Source organism: Cervus elaphus, chromosome 16 (genome assembly GCF_910594005.1).
Source record: "Cervus elaphus chromosome 16, mCerEla1.1, whole genome shotgun sequence".
In the NCBI taxonomy this organism is placed as follows: Eukaryota; Metazoa; Chordata; class Mammalia; order Artiodactyla; family Cervidae; genus Cervus; species Cervus elaphus.
In genome coordinates this window covers 24,224,697-24,244,804 of record NC_057830.1, presented here as the reverse complement: position 1 = coordinate 24,244,804, position 20,108 = coordinate 24,224,697, and the positions used below count along the sequence as shown (strand labels likewise).

The following is a 20,108-nucleotide window of genomic DNA, read 5'->3' as shown; positions in this document are numbered from 1 at the left end:
AAGAACTTGTTACAATAATGCTTCAGTTTTTTTGGCTGCATAGCATGTGGGATCTTAGCTCCCCCAGCAAGAGTCGAACCTGCACCCCCCACACGAGAAGGAGAAGACTTAACCACTGGACTGCCAGGGAAGTCCTACTGTTAGGACTTTAAATACTGATGAATTAAAAGGATTCACTTGACCTCTGGACCTGTTCACCAATGTTCTCCTGGTACCAGAGTAGTGACAAGCACACGGTAGGAGCTCAAGAAAAAACTGCTAATTTAATAACTATACAAAATGCAAGGCTGAGGAGATGTTCACTGGATTATAAAACAGTCCATTTGTTTCAAAACCATGTCTCATAAAAACAGTCAAATTTAACTGGGTTTTAAAAATTATTTCCCTGATTTGTACAAAAATGAAATAAAATACAGCCATCCCTAGTTATTTGTGGTAGTTATGTTTTATAAAGTTGCCACTAACACTGAATTAGCAAATATTGAACCCATTGCCGCTAGGGGCAATACACGGCTAAGTTCCTAAGAGTCTCAGGGCATCTTTTCATCAACCAAATAATACATAACCTTGTTTTATGGATGTTCCTGTTTAAAGAAACCTTATTTTATATATATATATACATAATATATGTATATTATGTATATATATATATAGTTGATTCGTTAATATTGAACTCACAACAAAAGCCCTATGACCCATGCTGAAAGGAAACTTATCCTACACATGTGTTTTCCCTGTTAAGGTACATCACAGCCTTCCTGAGCGCAGCTCACCAGACGGCACTTCAGCACTGTGTTTGGGAGTCAATTTAAACAGCAAAATCATCAACAAAAAGCACAAAAATACACTACTCAATTGATGTCAAAAAGAACACCGTTCTTAGGGTGAGCTGAGAACTTCACCTTATTCAGCCTAAGCTAGGAACAAGCACATCAGATGACTCAAGTTTTCTGCTCCTCTGCACATGTCCACAAAGAGCCACAGAAGCACCATGGGTATTGATTCAAGGATCACAAAAAAAATTTGATGAGCAGGCAAATTGACAAATATGGAATCTGTGGAAAGTGAAATATAATTCTTAGATTCATTTTTTATTCACAAGCGGGCTCAGTGGTCACAAACTAGATAGGAAAGTACAGGCTATTGTAAAACATCAATACAAGGGTTAAGAGATACTAATATTTGGAAAATTTATATCTCAATTCATCTCAGCTCCTGATAACCACGTTTTCCTTTATTTGCTTGGCTCTTGAATAAGATGTGTCTTGGCACTCTCAAAAAAATGTAAGCAGTATTTACATTTACTAAAAATCAGTCTACTATGTAAAAAAAAAGTCTGTCTGGTTTACTATCGCGGGTGTTGATGTTTGCTGTAGATGAGCTGTACAGCTCACAAGACATAATCAATGCCACGTACACAAGGCAATGCAGCAAATAAGTAAGGGAATAAGCAGACTTTGCACCCAGAGGGGCCTGTTGCCCACCAGCTCTTCAGCCTTGGGAAGTCACTCTCCACAAAAAGGGTACAACTTCTACTTTATTTGGGATGCTCTTGTTTTAGAGGAAAGAAAGGGAAAAAATTGTAAATCGGCAGTGTTTGTTAATTATAAGTGATGTTGCACTTTTCTGAAATTTTTAAATGGTTGCAGTGAAGAATAAATGAGATTATATCTGATCAAGACCTGGTGCTGGGCCTGCTCTTTCTTTCAACTTGACTGTAAACCGTTTAAGTGCAGAGAGGGATCTTGGCTACTGCAACAGTCCAAGCACCTAGCACCATTCCTGCTGGTGAGAGGTATTCAGTGAATCAATATAATGAACGGATCAAGAAACCAGCCAACAAAACAGCCTTGGCTGGACAGGTAGATTGGAGAGGCTGGCAGAAGCAAAGAGAGTCACTAGAACTTTTCTGGTCATTCTGAAGTTGTTTTCTGTGTGTTTGTTCTTAACTGTTCCTGTAGAAATGTAGTTGTTCCATGAAAATGCTAAACATGCTAGGTTGTCATATATGATAAATATCAAAATATCAGATAGCTGGGATGTTGGTAGAGTAAAGATGTCACAATTCCCTTCACTTTAAAATCACCTTCTAGAAAGAACAAGAGAAATGCCATAGAACTAATAGACCCCACTCACCCTGATCAACAATCTGAGGGGAGCAGCAAGATGCAGCAAAGGCTTGTCCTGGGAGCATGAATACCTTTAAAGAAGATGGTCAAGGAAGCAGAGGTGCTTCTGCAGACCCCAGAGCCTGCAGAGCTGGAGCTTCTACTAAGCACGGGGAAGGAAGCCAGCCATCCCCTGGGGGTAGAGAGGAGATTCTAAATGGCTGGCAGCCTCCCTGAAAGAAGTAATCAGTCCAGTTCAGTTGCTCAGTCGTGTCCGACTCTTTGCAACCCCATGAACCACAGCATGCCAGGCCTCCCTGTCCATCACCAACTCCGAGTCCACCCAAACCCCTGTCCATTGAGTTGGTGATGCCATCCAACCATCTCATCCTCTGTCGTCCCCTTCTCCTGCTGCCCTCAATCTTTCCCAGCATCAGGGTCTTTTCAAATGAGTCAGCTCTTCGCATCAGGTGGCCAAAGTATTGGAGTTTCAGCTTCAACATCAGTCCTTCCAATGAGCACCCAGGACTGATCTCCTTTAGGATGGACTGGCTGGATCTCCTTGCAGTCCAAGGGACTCTCAAGAGTCTTCTCCAACACCACAGTTCAAAAGCATCAATACTTCGGTGCTCAGCTTTCTTCACAGTTCAGCTCTCACATCCATACATGACCACTGGAAAAACCATAACCTTGACCAGATGGACCTTTGTTGGCAAAGTAATGCCTCTGCTTTTTGATATGCTATCTAGGTTGGTCATAACTTTCCTTCCAAGGAGTAAGTGTCTTTTAATTTCATGGCTGCAATCACCATCTGCAGTTATTTGGGAGCCCCCAAAAATAAAGTCTGACACTATTTCCACTGTTTCTCCATCTATTTCCCATGAAGAGATGGGACAGGATGCCATGATCTTAGTTTTTCTGAGTGTTGAGCTTTAAGCCAACTTTTTCACTCTCCTCTTTCACTTTCATCAAGAGGCTCTTTAGTTCTTCACTTTCTGCCATAAGGGTGGTATCATCTGCATATCTGAGGTTATTGATATTTCTCCCGGCAATTCTGATTCCAGCTTGTGCTTCCTCCAGCCCAGCATTTCTCATGATGTACTCTGCATATAAGTTAAATAAGCAGGGTGACAATATACAGCCTTCACGTACTCCTTTTCCTATTTGGAACCAGTCTGTTGTTCCATGTCCAGTTCTAACTGTTGCTTCTTGACCTGCATACAGATTTCTCAGGAGGCAGGTCAGGTGATCTGGTATTCCATCCCTTTCAGAATTTTCCACAGTTTATTGTCATCCACACAGTCAAAGGCTTAGGCATAGTCAATAAAGCAGAAATAGGTGTTTTTCTGGAACTCTCTTGCTTTTTCGATGATCCAGCAGATGTTAGCAACTTGACCTCTGGTTCCTCTGCCTTTTCTAAAACCAGCTTGAACATCTGAAAGTTCTCGGTTCACATATTGCTGAAGCCTGGCTTGGAGAATTTTGAGCATTACTTTACTAGTGTGTGAGATGAGTGCAATTGTGCAGTAGTTTGAGCATTCTTTGGCATTGCCTTTCTTTGGGATTGGAATGAAAACTGACGTTTCCAAGTAAAGATTTAGCCAATTCTCTCCCTTCCTTCCTTCCTTTCTTTCCTTCTTCCTTCCTTCCTTCTTTTCTCTCCTCCTTCTCACACACATACACACACGCACACACACACACACAGCATTACTGAAAATGAAGAAAAGATTCTGTTAGGCTAGAACACATCCTAAGCTTCTCCCTGACATGATTCATTTCCAAGATGAGGAACTTACCTTGCATCTGTACAGTGACACTAAGAGGAGAAAAAGGAGAGAAGCAACAAGAGAAACAAATAGCACACAAAGAACACTGGCTGGAAAATCATCCCAAGGGGCAGATGAAATCACAGCCACACATACAGCCATGGAGCCAAAGGACTTAACAGAACAGCCACTGTTAGAAACAGTAGCTCTAAATGGAGACACCAAAGGCAGAGGATGAGGTGGGGAGGCAAGAAAAGTCGTGGAAAATAAGCCGGCACTCAGGGGAAAACACAGGAAAGAAATGATGTCTGTCATTTCCAACAGAAAAAAAGAGAACAGACACTAACACCGTGAATAAGGCGGTGGACAGGATGGAGTAGCTTGAGAAAAATGAAATGAACAAAGAGTGGAAGAATTCAACAGAAGAAGACTAGAAGGACAAAGGAGATCCAAAGTATGTAAGATTGACATTCCTGAAGTGGAGAACTTAAATAAAGAGGTGGTACAGATGTTTAGAGTTTCAATTAAATTTCAACTTCCCCTGGATTCCCTTATCCAGGATCTTACAAAAGGAAGGAAAGTTCTGGGCTTCAGACTTCTTCTCAGCCATGCTCCAAGGCAGCAGACCGAGGGCCGATGTTCCCAGAGGGGTCGGGCATGTCTAGACCAGAAACAAAAGGTTCAGCTGGGCTAAGGGCTGGCTGCAAACATCACAATTTCAGGACAGGGACTAAAAGTACTGTGCGTGGTAGGAAGGTTCTAATGCTTCTGCTAAAAGTCCAAAGGCCAAGCAAGTCCATTACACCTCCAAGACTGCTTCAAAATCACTCCAGATGCTTCTTACCTGTGCAGATGGGGGTGGGAGGACAGAGGTCAGTACAGCAGCCTACAGAGTCTAAGTCTGAGAGCCTGTGCTGCTGCCCCCAGTGTGGAGTGAGCACATAAAATCACAGAAGAATGTTTTCAACAGTAAGTTCAATAGCAAAGCTCTAGGCCGGAACAGTGAATCTTCACGTGGACAGCAGGAAACAACAACCCGGGTACCGTAAGTACTGGTGACCGTGCCTTAACCCAAACTCAGAACTTCCAGAAGTGGGGCCCAGATAGCACTGTCTGTTTAATTTTCCAAGTGATTCTTTCAAAACTGGCCCAAACAGAGCTGGCTGATGACGTGAGCAACAGCGTGGGCTACGGAATGGAAGAAAAATGGAAAGAGTAGAAAATTCAAAGTTTTACATAGAACTCTAAAGAAGAAATAAGAAAGGCATTCAGGAAACCATGTTTAGTTCAATAAAGGCTCCTCACACACTGATTTTTAGACATACTGATTTTGCTAACTCAGCGATTCAGGTAAAAGCATCTTGCCCTCTACGCCTCCTTGCCCATCGCGCATGCGTAACGGCCGGGCATGGGGTGGGGCATGAAGTCAGCTTGGGAATCCACACGTGTTGCTCCACTTCCTGATGTCGGGCTGAATCATGAAAGGAAGTTCTATAATTCGCAAACCCTTCCAACTGCTTCTCTTGTGGTATTTTATCTCTCCCGAAATTGAGCAGCACAGGAATTTCAGAGACAGGCAAATGTCACATCTCTCTCACGGCGCCCAGAAGGAGGATGAGGCAAAGCTGGAACCTGGGGACGGGGCAGGCGCCCAGCTGGGGTGGGTCCCCCGCACGGGGTGGGTCCCTCTGCCCGTCCCCTCCCCATCACAGGCTCCACGGGTGCTGCCCGCTACAGGATGCACCTGCCTCTCAGCCCGCCTTGCCCTTTCCACTGCCCTCGGAGCTCTCAGATGCACGTGGTCACGTTCCGTTCCCAGAAGTGAGAGTCTTGTTTTCTTGTATTGGCAGGAACAGAGCATGGTCATGTGATCAGCATGGCGTTTTCCTCATTCTGCCTGGAGGAAGAATACACTCCCTCTTCAAATCTTCCTTTTAAAATGGACAGACTTTGGATTCCAGATATTTTGAGAAAATGGCATTGGATTTTCTATTTTACTGCAGAGAAGTTCATCAGTACTAAAATTTTCCCCATTACCTCTAAATCCTTTTGAACAAAAAACTAGACTATTCTTTCAAAAACCATACTGAATCAAGTGTGCTTAACTCCAAGATATATTACTCAGTATTCTCCAAGATGGGGTTCCCATTAGACTGCTCCAAGAGCACCTCTGGGAACCATTTCAGGCCCTATGTGAGTAACCTGTCACTACACTAGATTGTCATGGTGTGTGCACATGTGCATGTGTGTGCATGCACATGTATGTGTGCTGTGTGTGTATCTGTGTTGATGGAGGTTGCTGTGTTGGGAATGAAAGGGCCAGACCTGATTCTTGTGGTCTCATCTCAGGGATGTGGGCATCCTGCTGCCACCATCACCTCCGAGGCTGGAGTCCTTTAAGGAAACAGGAGGCACCCAGGATCCAGACGTGGAAAAGAGTGCAACAATGCACTGCTGACACACAGCAGTATCAAGAAGGAGGAAAGGTGTGCAGGGGACAGAAACTTGTGTCTCCTGACTCCCCAGGAAGGACCCCATAGGGCCCGGGTATAACACAGAGTGGTTAATCTGTCCCAAGACCATATTGCAGTGATGGAGATACTCGTTCTACTCTGCCCCACACAGAGTCACCTGCCACATGAGGCTAGTGACCCCTGAAATGTGGCCACTGTGACCAAGAACTGATTTTTACATTTTATTTCATTTTAAGTATTTGCAGTAGAAACAGCCAGATGTGGCTGCGAGCAATACTCGGAGCAGCACAGTTCTAGATCCTTGCCAGGGAAGCTGGAGAGAGGTCACGTGTCCTCAACTGGGCAAGATGTCAGAGGGGAGCATCAGGCAGTTCCCCCATTGGACCAATGAGATAGGACTGCAGGTCAGCAAAGGGAATCTCATAAATTCACCCCAAGGAACACACTATGTGGTCCAGATACCTCTCCCTTCCAGATGTTTTTCCTACTTGGGCCAAGCTTGGGGCTCTAGGTTTTCTCTTAATTAACAAGAGACACACTTTATTCCAAATACCTAGCTTGCTGTATTCAAACCCTACATGACATATTGAAATGTAAGGAGGGGACATTAAAAGTCTCATGAACAGAGAGCTCCATGCTGGAAGCATAGAGCTCACAACAATGTCCTCAGCATGGTCTCCAAACCAATGTAAAAGTACATGACGGGGGTCCAAAATAAGGTCATATTGTGTTTTAGAGCTTCAGGGTTAGAGTACCCCTGAGCTGATTGTCCTCGTCCAGTCACTTGGGGACAGGAAAGAACACTCCATAAGAGCTGCCTGTTAAAACCCAGCAGGGTTCCCCAGGGCACCACCAAAGAATAGACACACACTTGCTTGAGTCAAGTGATATTTGGGCCAGAGCCACTCTCTCTGTGTTGTTTTCGTTGTTCAGTAGCTCAGTCACATCTGACTCTTTGCAACCCCATGAACCATAGCATGCCAGGCTTCTCTCTACTTCACTATCACCCAGAGTTTGCTCAAACTCATGTCCATTGAGCTGATGATGCCATCCAACCAGCTCATCCTCTGTTGTCCCCTTCTCCTCCCGCCCTCAATCTTTCCCAGCATCAGGGTCTTTTCCACTGAGTAGGCCCTTCACATCAGGTGGTGGCCAAAGGACTGAAGCTTCAGCTTCGGCATCAGTCCTTTCAGGGTTGATTTCCTTTAGGACTGACTAGTTTGATCTTTCAGTCCAAGGGACTCTCAAGAGTCTTCTCCAGCACCACAGCTGAAAAGGATCAATTCTTTGGCGTTCAGCCTTCTTTATGGTTCAACTGTCACATAAGTACATGACTACTGGAAAACCATAGCTTTGACTATACAGGCCTTTGATGGCAAGGTGATGTCTATGCTTTTTACTACAATGTCTAGGTTTGACTCTTTCTGTGACCTTCCCATAAAGTCCTTTAATATCATTTTGCCCCAGGAGACCCTCCTTTTCAATCCTTAGGTAACCAGGGGCTACGTAGCTCCTTGACTACCTGTACCCAACCATGACTGCCCTGCAGGGCACCTACCTGTCTGCAAGCCAGTCTGCTGAGCGCTCTGCACAGTGTCTCTGGAGCCACAGTCACCCTGAGGCAGGTCTTTTCAGCCTTGTTTTGGTGATGAGGGGGCCAGGGCTGAAGCAGTTTCAAGGAACGATGGAATTAAGCACTGCCTGCTGCTCACCTCTGACACCTAGCCCAGGTGAGGACATCTAGCTCAGGCTGGGACCTGGGACCATTTGCTACAGTGTTTGTACCTGGACAAATATCTCCTCAAGCAAAAAATTACAGAGAAGCTCTAAGGGACTAAAATAACTGTGTGCCTGTGCAATTGGGGCAGATTATGGATGAGATACAAAAAAGACCTACAAGCCTCAACCATCACTTCTGAAGAGCCAGGAACAAAAGCTGTGGACTGAAAGCAAAAGTAGGGTACTGTGCATGCCCCCTGCACTCAACACCACTAAAGGAATGGGCAACCCACCTAAGCCATCCCTCCAGTCTGACCCCTGGACCCACCCCTACCCTCACTTCATACAAGGAACTAAGGCACTTCCACTAGAGCAGCAAGCAAGGAAATCTGTTCCTTGTTTTTGCTCCCCACTGCTGTGGGGGCCCCAGTAAAGCCTCACTTGAATTTCTTGTCTGGCTTCTGACCAGTTTCCATTGATTAAGGAGGCCACAAGCCCTGGTCAGTAACAGAATTAGAGCCATGGGCTTGGTTTGCTCCCACCACCCATACCACCTCCCAGAGGGACTTTCAGAGCTGGACATTTATAGGTCACAGTCATGGTCCTAGAAGTTTCACTATAAAATATAAATGTGAGTGCACGTGATGACCCCCCAGGGCTTCCCATGTGGGTGCTGCTCAATGCTTCCTCGTGTATGCCTGGATGGACAGGGCCAGTACCAGGAAGCCCAGAACCTGGGAATCCCCCAATGGTCCACCCAGAGAGCGGCCCTTCCGTCAACATATGCTGCAGCCTTCGAAGCCCAGAAGCCACAGTCACCAAGAAACCCAGCCCCCACCCCCCCCCAGCTCTCCACCCAGAGTGAGTTCATTTACATCCTTCTCATGAGGGAAAAAACCATCTCACATGAAACAGGCAGACGACACACTGTCTGAGAGTAAATAAGGCCAGCGGACTTGGAGTAATGCTAAAAACTAGTCCGAAAGATGGACTAATCGTTCACATTATCTTGGGTAAAAAATGTTATGAGTGGTTTGTCTAATCAGACCAGTGCACACATTCTTTCTTGGACAGTCATTTCAGGTGCGCTCACCTCCTACAAGTCTCACAGCAGGGTGCTGAGAACACATTCATGTTCTCACTCATGCTTCCAAAACTTCCACAGGCCTCCAGATGTTATGAGTGCAAGTTTCCGAGGAGTAGAGTGCTTGAAGCATAAAAATATGTGAGTTTTCTCTATCTCCATTACTCTCCTCTCAATCAATCTCTCTCTCCCTTTCCCCTTCTCTCTCTCACACACACACCTAATCTGCCCAATCTCTTCAATCAAAGGCACACATAGCTTCCACTATACCCAGTGTACCAATAAAATCACATTTGATGGAACTGTGTCAGGCTGTGCTTATGTGCTATACAATCCCATTAACTAATTCTAAACCAGTGGTTCTCAGCCTTGGCTGCTGCCCTTGGTGCAAGAGGGGTGAGGGACCTTAATGATAAATATCCAAGGCAGGTCACATGCCAGACCACGTCAGAAACTTTGGAGGCAGCCTGGGCATCTGTGAGTGAGACAAGCTCAGATGATGGCTATTTACGGGCATGTTGCAAACCTTGGCTGTACATCTCTGGGCAAACTACCCAACCTCTCCAAGTCTAACACCTTGGAGACAGTAGTAGGGTCCCAACAGTCATAACTGATGCTTTGTTTCTGAATTCTTTTCCTGGTCTCTTCCTCCTTAGCCTGCAGCCCCATAAGCAAACCTCATCATTTCATTACAATCACTGAAACATCTGTATGCAAAGTAAAAATGCACATTTCACTTCTTTTTCTCCAAACCAATTCCCCTGCTGCCCTTACTAGATAACTGCTGCTCACAGTTTGGTGCCTTTGCTTTAGAATCTCTCTGCATATTTACACACACACACACACACACACACACACACACACACACTGGTATAAGCAGACCTGCATCTTTATATAGCAAATAACATTCCAATGTAGCCTACATTGTTATGTGCATGCATTTTTAAAAATGTAGTGATATACTACATCTTGCTTTTTCACTGAATTTAACTTGACCATCTTTATATTTTACTTTATAAGACTCCACATTTAAGAAAAAGACCACATATGATTCCAGTGCATGGATAGACCACAGTTCATTTAATCAAGCCTGATACAAATTTCTTTCTTCCTTCCTTCTTTCCTATTACAAAATAAAATGTTGCAATGAGTTACCGTATGCATATGTATATTTCCCCAGTTTTATCCATTTATGTGTGTAATAAGTTCCTAAAAGTGAAATTGTTGAGTCAAACACGTGTGTTTTACGTTTCCAAAGAAATTACCCAACCGCCCTGCAGGCCCTGACCTGTGGGAGTGTCCCTTTTCCCCACATCTCACCATCCCGTAAACCCTTAAATCAACATGAGTTTACAGAGAGGCAAAGCATATTCTTGTGCTTTTGGTTCCTTTGCATTTGGGGCTGCTTGTTTGTGTCCTTGACTGATCTTTCTATTGGAATGTGTTTATTTTTCTCATTGATTTGAAAGAACTCACTGCATATGAGGGCTTCCCTGGTAGCTCAGATGGTAAAGAATCTGCCTGCAATGTGGGAGACCGGGGTTCGATCCCTGGGTTGGGAAGATCCCTTAGAGAAGGGTATGGCAACCCACTTCAGTATTTTTGCCTGGAGAATCCCATGGACAGAGGAGCCTGGCAGGCTACAGTTCATGGGGTTGAAAAGAGTCGGATACGACTGAGCAGCTAAGCACAGCACAGCATGTGAAAGCTACTAATCCTTCACCACAGACCTTGAAAATAAACATATCTTTTGTGTTTTTTTCCCCCTCACTTATTTATGTTTTCCCTTTGTATAAGGACTTGTTTGCAATTTTAGAAAATCATACTCATCAACCTTTTTCTATTATGGTTTCATATTTTCTACCATATTTAGAGAGGCCTTCACTCCAGAGTTATTTTATAATTCAACTCTTTTCTTCTAGCACTTTTACGATTTCACTGTTATATTTTTATTCTTTGTTCAATCCAGAACTTATTTTCATATAGACAGCAAAGCTTTATTTTTCCCAAGTCATCAGTCAGCTTTCTCACAACCAATAATTAATAACCATTGCTCCCTTTCCTGACTGATGGGAAAGGCCACCCTTGCTTTGCACCAAATTCCATGTGGAATTTGGGTCTGTTGCCCCACTTCCCTTTGCAGTTTTCCCTTAAAATCTTGTAGAATTTGTCTCTCTTCATCATTCTTACTTTTCATTTTTTTTCCTTTGGGTGTCATAGGTTTCATTTTTTTAAAAAAATAAAATTGCCAGTCTCAGGTGGAAGGAAGATCGTATCTCGAGCATTTTAACTTGTTTAGTTTTCTGTGTGATGTACATCTTGTTCCATAAGCTTCTGTGCACAGAGCTCCCTTCGGCTGGCTTAGAAATCTCTCCATCGTGATAATGGAGAGCTTCTTCATGCTCCTGGGGCTACAGAGCAAGTCCATGGTCGGGGGATGGGGATGGGGGGGTTGGCAGGCTCCACTCAACTACCTGTTGTGGGAGGAACCACTTCCCTTTGCAAATAAACATGTTGAAGTTCAGACCCCCAGTACCTCAGAATGGGATGCTGGAAATCAGGCCTTTACAGAGGTAAGTTAAAATGAGGTCATTAGCATGGGACCTAATTCCCTATGACTGATATCCTTATAAAAAATTACAGATACATGCACAGAGAGAAGAAGATGTAAAGATACAGAGAGAAGATGCCATCCATAAGCCAAAGAGAGAGGCCTCAGAAGAAACCAACTCTGCCTACACCTTAATCTCAGACTTTCAGCCTTCAGGGCTGTGATGCGATACATGTCTGTGGTACTGTGCTCCAGGACCCTAGGAAACGAACACACCATTCCTCTATTAGTGAATGTTGATAGTTTCCAGAGTTTTCTCTGGAAAAGGGATACGCTAGAAGGAATATCTTGCACATATTTTTGCAGGTATTGGCTTCTTGGGGGAAACATACATGACTTTTCTATATTCTTTCTAGAAGGCATCCTTCCCCTGCAGTTGTTAACCTGTGTTCCTTTGCTGAAACCATTGAAATCCCACCTGCATCACAAATATTTCCACCATGGAACAGAACTTCATTTGAAATTTTCCTTTATCTCCTGCTTCATTCTAATCTTCAGGACCCCAAGTATTCCCCCTCCCAACCCTCTCAACAATAACATGTGCAGAGAGCAGTGATTCTATCCTGTGTGGGGACAGTGGCAGAGATATCAGCCTGATATCTGAGCAGACAAAGGCTCAGAGTATCCTTTTAAACCTTACTTAAAGCTTCTCACATTACTTTAGTTCACTCTGGGTGGCAGATTTGAAGGTCAGCTCAATCTCAGTTGGATAGCAACATGTGCAAAAGCATCAGACATTACCACGTTAACCTCTCATGGATTCAGGAATTTTTTGTCCTATTCCTACTGAATTTGCTTAATTTTTCAACACAAACTTATGAAGATAACAAGTTTTCTAAAACTGCTGGTAAAAGAGTAAAATCGACACGTCAAACTGGGCTTCTGCCCCCTGGCTGCCTCCACTGACAGGACTTTAAATCCCCTTAGCACCAGGAATGACAGCAGGTCCCTTTAGGCTCCTCATTAGGGAAGTGGATACAGAGTCTAATTCTGGATTGGAAACACCTGGGTCTTAGGTTTCAACTCACAGCAGCATCACTTAGCGGCTGGACAAGTCCAAGTGACATCATCTTTCTGGGTCTCACTACTTCTCAGGGGGTTGAATTAGATGGTTCCTAAGATCCCTCCCCCCTCTAACATCCCAAGCATCCTTACACACACTTCTAAGAAACATGATTCAGGACTAGCAATTGCCTAATAATCAGTAGAGACTTGACAATGCAGTCCTCTCTCTAGAAACAGTTCCTGCCTAAGCTGTAGAAGGGCTAGCCCAGCTCCCAGGGCAATAAGGAAGACGAAAGAAACCCCAAGTCTGCCTTTCACGGTGGCTCTAGGGAGCTACCCTTCCTCCTCCTCCTCCCTGTCACTTCCTTCACAGCTATGACCATCAGCTGATTGGTGTGGCTGAAAAAAAGGAAGTGTTGGACTTCCCCTTCAAGTATAAACAGCAGCTAAAAATGCAGAGAAAGAAAAGAAACAGCACTAAAAACAATAATATAGAATATAAATCCATCACCATGCTGGGAGCAAAGGAAGCAGATTGCTAGTGGAATGGAAACTCTCACTACTCTCGAAGGACTCAAAGAAAGATGGGCTCAAACTTAGGAAACCACAGCCTAGGTGCAGGCAGTTGGGGATGGCTGCAAAGAGTCAAGGGTGTGGTGCCTTGGAAATGACAAAGCCTGGGTGGGATGGGGTGGGTGAGGTGGGGGAGAAGCAGAGTGGGAGGCAGGCAGGCAGCCAAACCCTCTCCAACTCCTCAGCTGCTGGCACCCCTAAGAGCAGCAGAAGGCCCTCTGCAGGAAAGACGTGCGTTTGGAGAGGCAGAGTATGGCCACATCTGCAAAGAGCAGAGAGAGCCTGCACCCCACACCGTGGTTACTGGCTCATCCTGTCCTGCTCACATCTCAGGCTCCTCCCATCTCATGTGTGTGTGTGTTAATCGCTCAGTCGTCTCCGACTCTTTGCTTCCCCACGAACTGTAGCCTACCAGGCTCCTCTGTCCTTGGGATCCTCCAGGCAAGAATACGGGAGTGGATTGCCATTCCCTTCTCCAGACCCATCTAATGGGTGACAGGTAAAAAGAGGGCCATGCAACATACACAGCCTTAAAAACTAACTCCGAGGGCATCTCTGAAACAAGACCAGCACACATCCTAGCACAACAAGAAAGCTAACCCCACAAAGGTAAGGAACCAAATGGGCAAACAAATGAGTAGGTGCCAAAGGAGATAAAGCTCACGAAGCAGGAAGAGAATGTCCATGCTGGAAGCAGTAACAAAAACAAGTATCTGGAAGAGCCTAAAGTATCACTTAAAAAATAAAGAATTAACTACCTTCCTTCCTTGCTTGCCCACCTGTTTGCTAAAATACAAATGACTCAAGAGATGGACAGAAAAACAGGATGGACAGGGCTGAAGATCTTTCTTGAGCAAATGATCAACTTGTCAGTTCCATGAAATGCAATGAAAAGGGTAAAAGAGAGAGAATGAATGAAAGAAAAAGTGCACTCCCAGCAGCTTTGTATATAATATCAAAAATTAGAGAAAAATCCTAAATGTCTATCAATAAGTAATCATATTTTCTGCTCTGGAATAAAACACAAGGATCACTGATAGGAAGGGCTCCCCCAAACCTGTTGATTAAAAAAGTTAGTTGCAGGAGGACACTGGTGTTAAGAAGACACACAGTATATCTTCTAAAAATACACATGTATATATACACGCATGAATGCACAGGATGATAGATCAAGCTGCCTTCCCTCAGCTGGGGTGGGCTGGGGCTAAGGGCGGTGGTCAAGGAGGGTTCCAGTGTCACCTGTCATATCTGAATTCTTCACCAATGGTTATGTACTCAGACATCAGTTATGCGAGTCAACACTTTTCAAAAAGAAAATGATAGAAAGTTCTCCCATCTTGGAGGTCAGAGAAAAAAAAAACTTCAGAGACAGTACTTACTCATCTGTGACCTATTTGGGACTGCTATTATTAGTCTCCAGCCAAGACTACAGGGCAGACTCCCAGAGCTACCCACCCGGGAAAGACTGTGACCGTTACGCCAGTTCTAACCACAGGCCAGGTATAATTACTGCACACGTCTCCACGATGCTCCATGAGGAAATCCCCTGTAATCCTTCCGTCTACAAAGACTGAAAGAGTAGCTTGAAAACAGTGGGATTTGAACCTAATGAGACTTCAGACCCCCTACTCTCAACCACTGTTGATAAAAAATATTCAGGGACTGAAGCATTAGGGCAATCAAGTGCTTCAAATACTCTTAGTGTGTGAGATGAAAATAAACCTAGCATTCTGCCTCCATCTAAGCAAAGCCTGAGGATCTTGTGAAGGGGCAGCAGGTTACCCACTTTTTCCCACAGTAGACCTGGGGAGCCCCTGTATACAAGATGCTCCAAGAACCAGTGTACCCCATGATCACAGGGGTGTGAGAGTTCAGTGACATGCGCCCTGACCATGCACACCACCTGCACCTCCGTCATGAACAAGCCCAGCACAATTATCCTGCTTACTCGCCTTTATTCTGTCTAAGGATAAGGGAACAAGGGAAGCTTAAACAAGGAAAGCTTCCTAGGAAATATCATTTAAAATTGCATAGCACCAGCTTCAGAAATCAAGAGAATTGAGGCCAGTCATCTGATTTTTAAAATCTGTGGAGTCCCCATTCCCAGGAAAGTACATATTCCCATTAATCAAATAATAAAACATCAGGGTCAGAGCAAATACAGAGGTGACACTGAGACTGATTTAAAATATAGGTGCTAACTGCTAAACTGGAGCTAAGAATAATCTTTCACTAAATATGATTCAGAATATGCCCCGACCTGAGAAAGTATAAAAGTTCCAAAAACTACAAAAAGTAATGAATTATACAAATAAGCAAATAACCATAGAAATCAAAAGTTTGGGGGAAATGTTTTCAACAATTATAACAATGGATTTACAAGGGATTTAGAAGGTACATGAATGTTGATAAGAATTATGTTAAGACTACAAAATACGTACAGGACAGCAACTCGCAGAAAATATATTTAGCTAACCAACACCCCCAAATATGCTTCAGTTATTAATAGGTGCGTAGCAAGACTGAAAAGAAACTGTCAGACTGATGCAAAGAGGCAGGGGTTTCCAGAAAAAGAAAGAAATGGAACTCATAGAGTGCTTGATATATTTGACTCAGTAGGAAATTGAGTCCAAGTTGGGAGGGGGGGTGCGGTTTAGCTTCATGTCAGAGAGTTGGGGAGAACCATCACAGGCCCAGGACCAACTGAGAAAACACAAAAATGAAACGAGAATTTACCCCATGAAAAACAGTTTGAGGTACAAGAAAGAAAATGGAACTATACTATACAACATGCTCTATTAGTAAACAAAATCACAAGGTAAATACCAAATAGCATCTTAACCCTAGGTTAAGGTTCCAGCCATCCAATCATCATGTGTTCAGTAGGGTCTGAGTCTTTGTGACCCCTCGGACTGTAGCCTGCCAGGCTCCTCTATTTATGGAATTTTCCAGGCAAGAATACTGAAGTGGGTTGCCATTTCCCCCTCGAGGGGATCTTCCCGACCCAGGGATTGAACATGTCTCCTGTGTCTCCTGCATTGCAGGTGGATTCTTTACCCCTTGAGCCATTGATCGGGGAAGCACACAGAAAGATTATCTTGGGTAATAATAATAATTATCCTAGGATTGCCATGTCCTTACTTCTCAGAATAGGAAGTCAGCATTGTCTAAACTGATGTATATATATATATATATATATATATATATATATATATATAAAGCAATTGAACATAGCATCAGGAAATAAGAAGGAAAATTCTATAAGAAATAGCTAAAAATATTAAAAGATTGCATTGGGGGAACAGTACTAGAGAATGGGAAGGTATTGTTATAAATTGAAATCAAATAAAAAGATTAACTCTGGTTGCACCAAAACATTTCCATGACTGAACAGAAATGGATAGATTTAATAAATTGTCAGACTGACCAGAACAGCATGAAGATTTAGCATTTAAGACAGAGGATGGAGTGGGAAAGTAGAAGATTAATTGTTGCACATTCAAATGCTCTTTGTAGCCTCACTGAGTGTAACTAAAGAAACCAATGTTTAAATTGTGACTTTTTCAAAAATATGGCGCTCAGCCCTCTTCCATCCTTTCACAATGCCTCTACTGACTGTATCCAGGCCTAAGCCTCACTTACCTGACATCAGCCCTACACTCTCCTCGTCAACCCTGCTGTCTGCCCGGCCTCTGCTCAGATCAGATCAAATATCTCACTAACAGTGTGCCAATCCGGAAGCCCAATGTCCTCTGAAATCTGTCCTCCCCCCCAGGGCTCCAGCACAGTACTGAGAGGTACTGCCTTCTCCACCAACAGGAGCTAGGATTCCAGTGTCAGAGCCAGGTACTCTCAGGACAGAGGATGCTGCTTACCAGAAACTGTCCATCATAAGTTTTCGGTACACCCCCCTTGGTAATGGAGGTGTTACATCATCCTCACCGTTCTCTTCCTATCTTCAGCCTTTGGCAGCCACCAAAAATAGATACATAATTTCCCAGAAACAAAAGAATCGAGAGAGTCCTTTTTGATTTGTTAGACCCACTGCAATAGAAACTAAATATTCTTCCTTGGGAATGCATGTAACTCCATGGCTGATTCATGTCAATGTATGACAAAACCCACTGCAATGTTGTGAAGTAATTAGCCTCCAACTAATAAAAATAAATGAAAAAAAAATATTCTTCCTTCTATTGGTGTCTTTGGCAGTGGCTAAAATTGACTATATTTAAGATTCCAATTTAACCACCTTTCAGGATTCATAGGGCAAAACTTACATAATTAATTCTTAAAAGAAAAAACTCAAATTGATACACGCTAACATTTTGCCAGAAAAAATTCTAAGCTAATAGAAAATATTCCTGCTGATGCTAAGCCACAGTGAATGAATAAAGCTTTTCCTTTAAAATCCAATCAGCTGAGTTTTTTTTTAATCTTCTCACAATTCCTTTCTTTTTCACCCACTTTTAAAGAGAAAGGAAAAAAAAATCTCCTTTTTTCTGAATGAAAAAAGCAAACCCAACTTGTTCAGTTCCAAAGTAGAAGGTAAGATGGTGAGACATAATTAAGTCAAGCAATTTAATTCCAGTCTCTCTTTAAGACTCTGCCTTTTGATTTCAGTTGCTTTAAAAGAAAAGCAATGATCAGCGTATATACGTTTTTTAAAAAATTTCACTCACTGGCCTAAGTTCCTAATTTTCTCTCCTTCATTTGCTGCTAAACAGTACAGAAGTGGAAGAAATTGTTGGGGGGGGGGCGGGGGGTGACTTAGGGAATCAGAAAAAAATCTATATGGTGGAGAACTGAGAAAGCAAACAGTAACTTAGATTGTACAAAATACCAGGCCATTCCTTAGGCACAGATAATGGAGACAGAACAAAGTGAACAGGAAGCAATATGTCTTCCAAGGACAGGCTTAGTTGTGAAGGGTGATAATACCTCTTCTTGAAGTAACTACTGCATTCTTTTTTTAGAATCAGAGTGGCAGAAACTTTGCTGTTGAAAAGTCTATAAGTAAGGATGAAACCTCCTATTCTCACTTGGAGGATCTGTATTTTGATTATCATTGAAAATTCACGGAAGTCTTGCTATTTCAAACTTTCTGTAAAGGTGGAGGAACTATTTGTCTAATTACTGGAAAGTGTGACTTGTTGGGCAACAGAAATGCAAGTTGCTTTCAAAAGCAAACAGTAGCTCCATGAAGTCTAACACAGACTCAGTTTCTTAGCCCTAATTCCACAAAGCTCTGAAAAATAAGGTTTTTGGTGAGCTTTGTAGGGAACCTCATAAGTGACAACACTTGCCCTGAACTGGCATACAATTATTTGTAGCCTCTCTTTATTCCACTTAGTGAGACTTTTCACACTACTGGTGCAGAAATATGAACACGTGAGATTACAGGAGGCTGCCCAGGCTGTGTTGGAGTGGTGTGCAATATATAGCGTCAGTTTGCATGCACACTTTTCTAAATTCTGAGAAATGGATTTCTCAAGGCTGAAACTCATATTCTAAATTTGAATTCTAAATTCTGAGGAATCTTGAATTCCAAAACATTATCTTGGCACAGGGTTTTGGATAATGATTATGGATATGCTATGTGCTGCATAAGTTACATTTTATTAAGAAGTCTTTGATTTAAAAACAGAGAAATCAGATCTGCACTTAGAACAATAAATAACAAACCTAAAGAAGGCTAAGATGAATGGTTTCTGAAACGCAAATCTAGTGATAAAATGAACTTTCTGACAATTTTAGCCCTCAGGAAAGGTAAAGAGCTAAAATAAACACATTTTTATTCCTGGATTAAAACATTAAGAACATTATAGTTATTTAGATGATTCCTAAAATCCTACATATTGAAGCACTCTAAATACAAAGAATAAATTTTTTATTTATATAAAAGTAAAATAAAGTATAAAGCTTCTATCTTCCTGCAACATTTCTCTAAACAGATCAAAGCAAAAGTTCAGTGTAGATACAACAATTTAATAAAATAATTTTAGTAGACAAGATTTTTCACTTAAAATATCTAATACTTTACAAGTATGTAAACCTTTTAGTTCAAAGACAAACATATCTGGGGACAGGAGAGGGATGTGCACATCAACGAATTTAGTTGCATCTAATGAAAATGTTGCCTGAGTAACAGCAATGAATTTGTTCTTACTACAACAAAGAAAACACATGCTAGAATCAATTCCATTTCTTTCAGGAATTCTCCATCATCCCCCCCCCCACCCACCTTTCTTTTTTTAACACAAAGATTCAGATGTGAGATATCTCCAAGTTTTTTAACTACATACTGAATCACCTCTAGGGTTTAAGAAAAAGAACAACTCCAGCCAAGAGTTTTATTTGGGTCAATGGGAATCTTTGACGGAGTCAGGCAAACTCATTAAAATAATCTGCAATCCGGTGTCCAAAGGCCACCTGGCAAGATTGCAAGGGCCAGCTGGTCACCAGTCAGCAGGAGTGTCTTGGGTTGGTTCCCGTGAATACTGCACAATGAAGGAGAGTCTCTTTGCCAAACAACTGCACGGCAAACAGCCAAAGATTCAAACTCTAACTTCTCCAATGGTTGTCTTTTTAGTTCTTGATATTCAAACAAACCAAAAAATGAATCGCCTTTGTATCATTATGTAGGTTAGGTTTAAAGTTTTGAAGTCGTGCATGCATGTGTGAAGTCGCTTCAGTAGTGTCTGACTCTTTGCGACCCCATGAGATGTGGCCCGTCAGGCTCCTCTGTCCATGGGGAGTCTCCAGGCAAGA

At 42.9% G+C, this 20,108-nt stretch overlaps 1 protein-coding gene across 3 annotated transcripts in view; it reads right to left on the bottom strand.

Moving 5' to 3' along the window:
- SYK (spleen associated tyrosine kinase) overlaps positions 1 to 20,108 on the bottom strand; it is a 104,712-nt gene that overhangs the window by 83,600 nt on the left and 1,004 nt on the right. The window lies entirely within an intron of this gene.